Source organism: Octopus sinensis, linkage group LG4, assembly GCF_006345805.1.
Source record: "Octopus sinensis linkage group LG4, ASM634580v1, whole genome shotgun sequence".
NCBI lineage: Eukaryota > Metazoa > Mollusca > Cephalopoda > Octopoda > Octopodidae > Octopus > Octopus sinensis.
The window spans coordinates 85,109,731-85,117,621 of record NC_043000.1 but is presented as its reverse complement, the minus strand read 5'-3'; the positions used below and the strand labels follow the sequence as shown (position 1 = coordinate 85,117,621).

General features: G+C 35.7%; 1 long non-coding RNA gene across 1 annotated transcript in view; it reads left to right on the top strand.

Annotated features, from left to right (window-relative positions):
- Positions 1 to 281: 281 nt before the first annotated feature.
- The window catches only part of LOC118763252, a 19,014-nt gene continuing 11,404 nt past the window's right edge, over positions 282 to 7,891 (top strand). The window contains exons 1-2 of the long non-coding RNA XR_004999002.1: positions 282 to 364; positions 6,373 to 6,378. This is a non-coding gene — a long non-coding RNA (uncharacterized LOC118763252). The remainder of the gene's footprint in view (positions 365 to 6,372; positions 6,379 to 7,891) is intronic.

The following is a 7,891-nucleotide window of genomic DNA, read 5'->3' as shown; positions in this document are numbered from 1 at the left end:
ATAAGCATGGATTTGAGCTTCTGGCACAACGATGGTAACGGTCAATAAAATATAATGGGATATATTTTTATGAATAAACAATTTTCCTATGTAATATATTTGAACTGTTAATTAAGCTTAAAATACAAAAAAACTTTGGATTCAAACTGAATACACACACACACACACACACACACACACACACACACACACACACACACACACACACACATAACGAGCAAAATAGCTAGTTCTAAAATCTCCAATACTAGACGGTAACGTTTTTTTTTTTGAAACTATAACATGGCTGTTCAATAAAGAACTATGTTACTACATTTTGACTCCAAGAAAACGTCTTTTTCAGCTGGTTAACGACACACAACCTGTGTCCGATATCTTGTGAGTAAGGGAGCGAATAACTCTCCTCCTGCTTGGCAAGACCAGTAGACCATGGTTTCTGGGTCTTTACCTTTTATCGGTATTGGATACTTGCCTGCTAGAGATGGCAGTCAATCGTCCCTACTCACAATATATAACCTGTGCCCGATATACTGTGAGTAAAGGAGCGAATCCTTGCCCTCCAGCTTCTCTGTTCATATATTGTGAGTAAACACACACACACACGACGGGTTTCTTTTAGTTTCCGTCTTACAAGGCTTTGGTCGGTCCGAACCTATAGTAGAAAATGCTTGAAGTGACACGCAGTGGGATTGAACACAGTCCCATGTGGTTGTGAAGCAAATATAAAAAAGTTAACAGTATATTGGAAGGTATTTATTCTTTTTAGTAAAATACATATTAACCTTTTCAAAGAAATGGTTTGAAAATGACTTTGAAATTTCGGCTTACCAGTCGCCATTAGTCTGGTGGCGGCTTCTAATCCGAAGTTTCGAATTCTCTTGTTTGTAAGCTTGTGAATGATTTATTTACTGTTTCCTATATTGGAGGCGACAACTCACGTCTAGGCTTGTGATTGACTGTGAGTATACGTCCATGGTGAAGCTCAATAAAACCGAAATGTATCTGGTGTTCTTGCTGACCGCTGCTGGGACGATTTCTCGCCCCCCTTCAATATATTTTGTTTTTAAACATGGCACGCCCATAAGATATTTTATTTCGAGGGGAAAAAAAAGAACCCCACAATAACTTGCCTGTCAACAGTGTATTAAGTATAATACTCTCTCTAGTGGTGGTCTGGCCTTGGGCAGGTCGTCTTCATATGAACCTTCTCGAGTACTCTGTATACGACCTTAGAGGACCCGTGCACTTCCCTGCTGCCGTTAAGTAAATTACTGGAACTTCGGCTTCCTTGACTAGACTTTGCATGAATATTGAGATAGTTTCCTGTTGCCTTCCCTTCTCAAGGTAGGTGTGATATGAAAAAAAAAAAAAAAAATGAATAGAAATGGCTTTCCTGATAATTTTTTCCACTTTAATAATTGGATATTTATAAATTACAGGTAAAAATTTAGAAACATCTAATTATTAAAGTGAAAATTTATCAGAAAAGCCATTTCTATTAATTTTTTTTATATACAACACTGTACCAAGCACTTACTATTTCTTATTCTACTCTCTCTCTCTCTCTCGCGCCTCTCTCTCTCCTCTCTCCTCCTCTCTCTCCTCTCTCTCTCTCTCTCTCTCTCTATATATATATATATATATATATATATATATATATATATATATATATATATATAGATGTGTACGTGTGTGTGTGTGTGTGTGTTTTTATACATGCATACAGAAATTTTTATATATCTATCTGTCTGTCTATATATATATATATATTAGCTGAGTATCCTGTCATTGCCGGGCAATTTTCACAAAAACTGTCTTAGCAGACTTTCGGAATAGCACTCCCACATAAGCCGGATTTTCTCCGTTTTGACGAGGAATTTTCAATTTTTTTTTCACCAAACACTTGCAAATGACGAGATGAGGTGGAAGTGAATTTTAAGAAAATATTTTGGGAAATTTATGATCCCCACCCTTTCGGATCGATTTTGTCCAATAGTTTTTGCACTATGCACTTAAAGAACAATGGGAGATACCTTTTTGGTAAAAAAAATATTGAGTTACTAGATCCGGAATTTCTACGTACTTAAATTTGTGTGTGTGTGTGTGTGTGTGTGTGTGTGTGTGTGTGTGTGTGTATACATATATGCTTGTATGTGTGTATATGTTTTTAGACACACACGCGCGCGCACACACACATACTCATTTAATTATGTACATCATAAATATCGGTATTTTCATTTGTAATTCTCCTTGCTCAGAATCAATGGATTACTTAAGAAGTCATTGTGTCACTCCGTTTTGAGAAGTTGCTTGACGAGCTTAGTTGTTGCATAGTGTAATGCATAACCTGAATAAGTGTATCATGCTTACATCGAAATGCAAACTTTAACGAAACAAATGTAGCAACACTCGGAAATTCATTTCGTTTGTTTTATTTTATATAACTTTGAATACATGCATGCATACATACATACGTACATACATACATACATACATACATATATATATATATATACATACACACACACACACACACACACACATTTATAAGTATGTGTATGTGACTTATTATACAAGGAAGTACGTTTTACTTCAATCCTGCATTTGCAAGGAGCATTTATAGCACACTGCAAAAAAAAAAAAACCCAAAGAACCCAGAAAACAAAGTTGATGGAACGTAGGAGTGCAATACATCGCCACTATAATGAATTTCCCACAAAAATACGAGATTATAAATGGAAGCATAATTCAAGATTATTAATGAAACCATATTTTAACATCACAATGTTAAAATAAACAAACAGACAATGCATAAATGTAACGATCCAATTTAAAATTTCAAATAAAATCTGTATAAATTACATTCTGGCATTAAAGTCTACACAAATTATATTCGCTCGTTTTTAAAAGGCAGTTGTTACACATGGTACGTGAAAGTCTAGAAACGTTGATGATAGATATAGGAACATTATTGTTACAAACAATATGCAAAGGTCTCATATAAAAATTAGAAAAAAAGTAATCTTACATAGAAAATATGTATGTATGTCATTATTCAGTTTTATTTCAAGATTGTTTGCCAATAGAGAAAGAGCTGGTTTCTAACCGAGAGCCAAGGCCCCTTCATTGGAATTTGAACAACATCAAGAGTGTATTTTTATATGTATGTATGTATGTATGTATGTATGTATGTATGTATGTATGTATGTATGTATGTATGTATGTATGTATGTATGTATGTATGTATGCATGCATGTATGTGTGCAGATTTGTATAGACTGTTTTATGTACGCGTATGTATTCTCATGCATATAGTTGCATATCTAGACATGCTGGTATATGCTTAAATGATTAACTTCAGGAAAATTTTACAGTGTATGTATGCATGTATGTAAGTAAGTATTTACTTATGTCCGTTCGTCCATCCATCCATCCATCCATCCATCTTTCTTTCTTTCTTTCTTTCTTCTTTCTTTCTTTCTTTCTTTCTTTCTTTCCGCCATAATTAGGCACCGTTTCGAAGGATTTTAGTCGAAAAATCGACTTCAGTACTTATCTTTTGAAGTTCAATATCTATTCTCTCGGTCTCCGTTGCCGAAGCGCTGGTTCACTTAAACAACCACCAATTGTGGGGTAGGGGCAAACTCAAATACATACTCACTCACTCACTCACTCACTCACTCACTCACTCACTCACTCACTCACTCACTCACCCACTCACTCACTCACTCTCCCACTCACTCACTCACTCACTCACTCACTCACTCACTCACTCACTCACTCACTCACTCACACACACACAAACACACACACACACACACACGCACACACACACACACACACACACACAACACACGCGATAGGTTTCAACGCAGTTTCTGTCTACGGAATTCACCCACAAGGCATTTGTCTGCTCATGGCTATAGTAGAAGTCACTCGCTTAAGGTGCCACGCAGTGGGACTGATCCCAGTACGCCGTGGTTGCAAACTGATATATATATATATATATATGTATATATATATTGTATTTCGGGAGGGTAATTTTTTTTCAAATAAACACACGGACTATATATTCGTTCTTCACTCGTTTATTATTGTTCTTATTTTAACTCATGTCCATTGTCCTGAAATCTTTCGTCACACATCTGTGACCTCTTCAGCGACACTTTTCGTTATCGTGAGTGCTCCTGCTCCGCTTAGTCTATTTAGAATGGGCTAAGCGGAGAAGTAGCACATACGAAGACGAAAAGTGTCGCTGTAGGGGTCACAGATGTGTGATGAAAGATTTTCGAAGAATGGGCATGAATTAAAACAAGAACAGCAACAAACGACTAAAGAACGAATATATAATGCGTGTGTTTATTTGGCACAAAAAAATGATCCTCCCGAAATACAACAATATGTTTCAACACATGACTTCACATCAGGAGTCATGCAATACAAATTCATAAATACTAGCGGGACCCGTGAATATTTCACGGAATTAATAGTAAACCTATTGGGTTATTTCTGAAAACTTTCTCCCAAAAACATGAAAGCGTAGCCAGCCTGTGTTGTGGTGACTGTATGGAAAGATAGTCGTCTCAGGCCGACCAAAGCCTTGTGGGTGGATTTGGTAGACGGAAACTGAAAGGAGCCCGTCGTATATATATTATAGATATATATATATATATATATATATATATATATATATATATATATATATATATATATATATATTATATGTGTGTGTGTGTGTGTGTGTGTGTGTGTGTATATTTATGCGTCTGTGCTTGTCTCACCATCACTTGACAACCGATGCTGGTGTATTTACGTCACCAGAACTCAGCTGTTCGGCAAAAGACCTCGATAGAATAAGTACTAGACTTACAAAGAATAAGCCCTGGGGTCGATTTGTTCCACTAAAGGCGGTGCTCCAGCATGGCCACAGTCAAATATCGGAAACAAATAAAAGAATAAAATAGAATAAAAGAATATCTGCCATGTAAATAAACGTGAATATTTCACGGAATTGCACTTATACGCATGCGTTAAATGATAGATGATATAAAGTCCAATCACCACCACCTCCATGTCCCCACACCAACATCATCTCTCTCTCCCTCCTCTTTCTCCCTCCCTCCTCTCTCTCTCCCTCCTCTCTCTCTCCCTCCCCTCTCTCTCCTCTCTCGCTCTCCCTACCCTCTCTTTCTCTCTCTCCTCTCTCTCTCTCTGTGCCTTTCATTAACCTCACCATTAGAACGTCACACCTCTGCTAAAATTATATTTTTAACTCTCTTCCTCTGCCTTCAACTAACTTTTTAACCACGTAATAGATATTGCCTACCCCTACCTCACGTTATGGACGCTTTTCTCTCCCTCGTTTTCTTTCTCCCTCTTTCTGTCTCACTAATCGCCTTATCCTCTTTTTCTCTCTCCTTTTCCTCCACCTCACGCCATGTATACTTCTCACTCCCTCATACGTTTATGTATTTGGTTTGCAAGATTCTTGATGTGAAATGTTGTTTTGAAACAGATATTATTATACTTGGGGATGGTAAAATTTTACCAATTAAACACACGTACTGTGTATTTGGACTTCACTTCAGCTTTATTATTATTATCTTTTTTTTCTTCTTTCAAATTTGCTTCCATTTCTTGCCGAGTGTCTTCCTGACTCCTAGGGCAAAGGAACTCATAGTATACATTGGTAGGCCATTAAACTAAACTCACTAGTTCGTTCATTTTTTTAAAAAGTTAAATTAAAATACATGGGTAGTAATAGTTCTCACATCGACAATGATCTTCTCAATACGTGTGATGTACCAGTTAAAACAATCTTTTGCACTTCTTGCAGGGATGGTAAGCCAGGGATCATTCTCATATAATTTTCGGTTCCCTTCTTGATCATTCCTAGTGCTCCTACGATCACTGGTATTGTAACCGCCTTGAGATGCCACATTTTCTCAATTTCAATGAGCAGGTCTTTATATTTTCTGAGCTTGTCAAACTCTTCGCCGAGATATTATGATCACAGGGGATGCTCATGTCGATCAATAAGCAAACTTTATTGTTTTGGTCTTTCACAACAATATCCGGTTTATTGGCTTTGATGGTTCGGTCTGTATGTACTGGAAAGTCCACAGAATCGTTACATTTTCTCCTTCAGTTACAGCTTCAGGGTGGTGATTATACCACTTGTCGGCAGTTTTGATATTGTAATGCCGACTTATTAGCCAGTGTAGATTATTGGCCAACTCTGTCATGTCTTAATTTATACTCCAATGGTGCTAAGACTTTAATCCAGAGATTAGGTGGTCCACTGTTTCAATCATGTCGTTGCAGAATCGGCATTTTGGGTCTGCTCCATTTTTCATCACATTGGCCTGGTAGTTCCGGGTTAATAGGCTTTGATCTTGAGCAGCCAGGATGAAACCTTATTATTATTATTATTATTATTATTATTATATTATTATTATTATTATTATTATTATTATTATTATCATCATCATCATCATCTCATCATCATCATCATCATCACATCATCATCATCATCATCATCATCATCATCATATCATCATCATTATTATTTTAGTTTCTTTGTCAAAGCTCTTTCGTGACACACCCTGTGACCGTTTCAGCGACTCTCTATCTCACCTGTCTCCTCTAGATTTGCTTATTCCATTTTGTCTTTCCACAGAGGGACAAACTAGAATAAGCAGAACAAGAATCGTCGAAAAGGTCACAGGATGAGTGATGAAAGAGCTTTGACAAAGAAGCTAAAATAATAATAATAATAATAATAATAATAATAATAATAATAATAATAATAATTAATAATAATAATAATAATAAAGGTTAAAGTGAAGACCAAATATATAGTACGTGTGTTTAATTGGTAAAATATGACCATCCCCAAGTATAACAATATATATATATAATTATAAATTAGGGTATCTACGAGATACCACCATGCTGAAAATAGTAGCCATGATCCGACTCTAAAACCACCTTAATTGTCCATATATCAACACGGAGAGAAAACAAAAAGACAATATGAAACTAGTAAAAAATTACTGCATAATTCTAGATCCGGATTTCTGACTTTGCATTTATGAATGCTTTGCCTCGTCAGTAGAATACACACAGAAGATAAACATAAATACATATATATATAAATACAACATTCGAATACTTACATATACGAACGTATACCTACACATATATGCACGTATGCATCATGGCCAGTTCAAAATTGTTTACTAGTTTCATCTTGTCTCTTTGTTTTCTCTCCGTGTTGTTATATGGACAATTAAAGTGGTTTTAGAATCGGATCATGGTTGCTATTTTCAGCATGGTGGTATCTCGTAGATACCCTAATTTATAATTTTAATAATGATTTCTTTTGAAGGTTATTTTTTCCATGCTGACCACTTGGTAAAGTCGTTATTTTATTTTAAAATTAACTATCTTATTCTTATTTATATAAATTTAAATTTGTTTCGTCACTGTATTTACTGCGGCGATATTTTGACCATATCTCACATGGAATTAAGCGGCGGGCATTTTGAACTGGCCATGATGCATACGTGCATATATGTGTAGGTATACGTTCGTATATGTAAGTATTCGTATGTTGTATTTATATATATATGTACTTATGTTTATCTTCTGTGTTTATTCTACTGACGAGGCAAAGCATTCATAAATGCAAAGTCAGAAATCCGGATCTAGAATTATGCAGTAATTTTTTACTAGTTACATCTTGTCTATTCGTTTTATCTCCGTGTTGATATATGGAGAATTAAGGTGGTTTTAGAGTCGGATCATGGCTGCTATTTTCAGCATGGTTGTATCTCGTAGATACCCTAATTTATAATTTTAATAATTATTACCTTTGAAGGTTATTTTT